At 43.7% G+C, this 4,588-nt stretch overlaps 1 long non-coding RNA gene across 1 annotated transcript; it reads left to right on the top strand.

The window, feature by feature from the left end:
* Window positions 1-213: 213 nt before the first annotated feature.
* LOC117052349 lies at window positions 214-3,455 on the top strand. The gene is made up of 3 exons (XR_004427247.1): window positions 214-293; window positions 1,620-1,670; window positions 3,243-3,455. It is a non-coding gene; the product is annotated as an uncharacterized LOC117052349 (long non-coding RNA).
* The last annotated feature ends 1,133 nt before the right edge of the window (window positions 3,456-4,588 follow it).

The following is a 4,588-nucleotide window of genomic DNA, read 5'->3' as shown; positions in this document are numbered from 1 at the left end:
ACAGGATGGGAACAGACTTGTGATCCAGGAACGATGGACCAGGAACGATGGACCAAATCAGCTGCCCATTCCATCCTTAATAGTAATTGTTCTTTGCTTCCTAGACTGGAGAAGATGCATCTCAGCCTGAAAGTGGCAACGGCCATGGCAGAGGCCACGGCAGAGGCAAAGGCAAAGGCAATGGAAAAGGAAAAGGAAAGGGAAAGGGAAAAGGAGAAGGCCATGGCCATGGCCATAACCATGGCCATCACCATGGCCATGGCAGAGGCAAAGGAAGAGGCAAAAACAATGAGGTGAGAAATGAGGGCACATTTTTATGGATCGCTCTTTCCTACCTTTCCTTCTGATCCTTGGCTTTGGGGGCTCTCTTCTGGCTACCCAGGTGCCGTCATATGTCACTCACATGCTGCTGGCCAGGGAGGAAATGCAGCCCCGCCAAATAGAACAAAAGAAGTAACAAAATGGGCATTCAAATGTGTGCATGCAAAACGTAATGGGTGGCTTCAAACCACAGTTGCCATTCTGCAAGCCCATCTCATTGATTATCTTTAGAAGAGGCTTGGACCAGACAACCCTGCAAGCAGAGGACTGCTTTGAATCAGTGGCATAGCATGGGGGGGGCACAGGGGCAGTCACTCCAGATGCAAAATTGTTAGGGGTGCAAAATTTCAACACCCAGTGCTACCTCAATACAGCTGCACACTTCCATCGCTGGGCTCTGTTGAAAACAACTTCTCCATGCAAACCAGGAAGTGACCTCTCCAGACAATGAAATGACTCATCTTTTCTTATCTCTGCAGCTTCAATTTCTTGGATGCCACGGACATTGTTAGGCAGTTGAATGCACATGTGCACTCCATTCATTTCTCTCCCACCCCAGCTCTACAGTGCCCCGGGGGCTGGCAACCCATGTTACGCCACTGCTTTGATTATAAATTCCATAAGGGCTAACTTCTGTGAAGTCACACGGACACCTGACTCCTGGCTTGAGGTTCTCCTCTGATCTAGGGGGAGGTCATGCCAGAAAGTGGTGCTCCCACTCTATAAAGTTAAAAGCATTTCTTTTATCTTAATAAACATACACTTGCAGATATGCCACAATCAGACTCTGGGGCTGCCATCAGGAAGGAGTTGTGGAAAAATGACTGCCTCTTTTGCAGTGGTAATGGAGCAGCAGGTGCTTGAAACTGGTAGATGGGCTTAGCACTGCTCAGGCTGAATTGCATTTGTTTTGAATGTGTTTTCATCAACCACTTTGAACATCTCCATTTGGAGAGGAGAATGGGAGTTAGTACAAGTTTACTGAGAAGTAAATATATAATAGGGTTGCCATGTTCCTAAAAGTGAAAATCCGGACAAAGTTGTTGAGCTCTCCCCCCCCCCATGTTGTTGAGGACGTAAGGCAGCCCTATATATAAACATCTGTTGAGCAGCTAAGGGGGGGAATTGTTCAGCTGGTGACTACTAGATGCTTTTCAATTATTTTAAAATGAGAATTTGTATGTAAGAGACCAGTAGGCCCCTCAACGGACTCTTAGTTATTTTTTTTAATTAATTTTCAAGTCTGCTTGATCAGAGATAAGGATGAGGATGTACTAAAACTTGTGTTCTCTCTTTAGGTGGAACCAGTAAATGAGCATGAGGAGTAAGCAGAGAGGATCCCACCATCCGTAAGTTCTCTAATACAGATGATGTGCTAAATAAATAAATAAATAAATAAATAAATAAATAAATAAATAAATAAATAAATACAGTAGCCTTCAACGTTAAACCCAGCTTAATTGTATTTTAACAAACTTCATTCATTCTTTTGCTCTGTCTTCCCCAACCTGCAATGCGTATTGACATCAAGACATCATCCTTTCTCCCTAGAGCATCAATGGAGCGGCAGATCTATGGGGCAGATGAGATCTTTTACAGAATTCTTAGCACTAAACTACAGTTCTCAGGATTTGATCATTGTTTTGTGAGACATTGGGAGCTATGACTGTTAAATAAGTATAGAGCCAGTGTGGGGTACATATTTGTGTTTTGTGTGTCTTCCTTTCTTCTATCGTGGGGGCAGGGGGGATGGTTTGGCAGCACAGTTGGGGTTCCTATGGGAACAGCCAAATAATGAGTCTTATCACCAGAAATGGCTTCTGTTGCAGATGAGGCAAACCTGAAAGGCTGCATAAAATGCTGCTCTCCAGGATTCGAGTTACTACATCATATTATTCTCTGTTCCTTGCCCCCTCCCCCTCCCCAGTTTTGCTCACAACAGTCACTCTGCATCATGTGCCACCTGACCATGAGCAGAGTTATTGGTCCATGTCCCCTTTAGGGTCTTTCTCCCCTAAGGTTTTATGTGCTTTTGAAAACACTCAGAGTTTCCCAAGCCTGCTGATTCCTTCTTCTTGCACGTGGGTTACATAAGCCAGTGTTTTTCAACCACTGTTCCGCGGCACACTAGTGTGCCGCGAGATGTTGCCTGGTGTGCCGTGGGAAAAATTGAAAAATTACTTTTTATATAGTCAATATAGGCACAGAGTTAAATTTTTTAACATTTTCTAATGGTGGTGTACCTCGTGATTTTTTTCATGAAACAAGTGTGCCTTTGCCCAAAAAAGGTCGGAAAACACTGACATAAGCAACAGCACTCAGAGCCTGAAAACTGGAAATGGACAGAAGGGCAATGTGTGTATTCTAGCAAATGGCTCCTAAACATGATTCATGATGGCAATCCCAGATCAACCATGAATGAGAACCCTTTTGCCCACTTTTCGTGAAATTTATACACTGCTTGATTGTAAAAACACACACATCTCAAAGCAGTTTACAAAGAGAGAGAAAACAATAAAATTATCGGCAGAAACAGTTGAAAGCAAGTATTTAAAACATAAATAATAAAATCAGCTATAAACTAAAAGGAAATTAAGACATACATCAACGTTCTATGTGTCTGGGTAGGCTTGTCTAAACAAAAATGTTTTTAGCAGACACTAAAAAGAGGACAGTAAATGAGGAATGGGTATCATGTGATACTCATAACAGTGCCAGTCCCACAGATCAAAGTGGCTGAGTGGGAATATATGAGGTAAAGCAATCTTGAAGGTAAACCAGTCCCAAGCTGTTAAATGTTTTATATATTAATAAAAATAACTTGAACTTGGTCCAGTAGCAAACCGTCAACAAGTGCAGATCTCTGAGAACAGAGATTTGTTTGCACAACTCTCAGCTTGCTTCTTCTTCTTTCTTTTCAGCATTCACTTAAATCCCACTGATATCTAAATCAAGAATTGGCCACTGGATCAGCTATCCTGCTCCCTGCTAATCAAAGACAACAAATCGCATCATTATACAACCAGAGTTGCCGTGGTGATGGTGATCATCAGTTGCTAATGAATGGTTTTTGTTCCGTCTTGTCTGCTGGGTTGAGGAAAGCTTCAAAACAATAAAAATTACCAAGCATCCAATTTCCAATGTGTGATGTCTGTTTATTTGGCACAACTGTATGAATAAGGCCAAAGAAGTCCTCAGCAACAGAAATGCTCGTGCTCCCACCTTAGTCATTTGTGATACATGGAGCCTGGGGAGGGAAGGTGGGATGGAGAACCAAATCTCTTGAACCATATCTCCTGGAGGCAACTGAGCAATGATAACCAGGAAATCATCCACTTACAGTCCTGGGTTTGGCATTTCTAAAGACCAAATGTTTGCTTTGATTGTATAACAGGGAGGCACAGATCTGTAACCTGTGTTGGTGGTGCCTCTGTGTCCTCTTGGTGGTACCCCCTTAGCCACTTCTTTCCTCACTGTGTTTCCTGGAGTATTTGGAGAAGATATTAGTCTTCTCATTAGGCTTTGTTTGAGTGCTTCCTACAGCAACAAAACTGTGCCTCTCCACTTCAGGCCCTCAATCAGGCCCTAGCGGGGCAGAGAAAGCTGTCTTTGAGGCACTTCCTATTATTCCTTCCTGTGATCCATTATTGAAGTTCTGTTGAAGCACCAGTAAGGAAAAAATGCTCAACAGCAGCACCACCCGCTCCATTGGAATTCTGCCTCTTGCTAGATCTAGTCAGCTTCATGGGTGAATGGTAATGATGGCTCCAAAACGCTTGGAGTGCCATCTTCTGAGTGGGCCATTCAGTCAACCTCCCTCTCTGTGCCCAATCCACACAACTTCCCAGGGAGTTGGTGCTCGATCTCCTTATGCAGGATGCTGCTTGCATGCTCAGAGAGGACAGGCAGCAAAATGAAGGTTGAGGAGGCTCCAATAGTCAACCCTGTTCAGGGGCATGGACCTTGTCTGGTGCCTGATGATGCCAGCTCCTGACACTGTTTGTACTGAGCAAGTCCATGAATTCACATTTCCCTGGTTTCTGGCTGCAAGCCTCACTGTGTCTTCTGACAAGCAGGGATTAGCTGGCCCCTAATATAATGCATTTTTGTACATTGCCTTCCACAGATGTATACATTTGTATGCACACTTTTATTTGCATTTGAGCATGCATTATATGGCTGGAAAGGAGATGTGGGTGGTGCTGTCGGTCTAAACCACTGAGCTTGCTGATTGGAAAGTCAGCGGTTCGAATCTGCTCTTTCCCAG

This window comes from Lacerta agilis, chromosome 8 (assembly GCF_009819535.1).
Source record: "Lacerta agilis isolate rLacAgi1 chromosome 8, rLacAgi1.pri, whole genome shotgun sequence".
Taxonomy (NCBI): domain Eukaryota; kingdom Metazoa; phylum Chordata; class Lepidosauria; order Squamata; family Lacertidae; genus Lacerta; species Lacerta agilis.
Note: the sequence above shows the minus strand (reverse complement) of the source record. Positions and strands in the feature narration are given on the sequence as shown.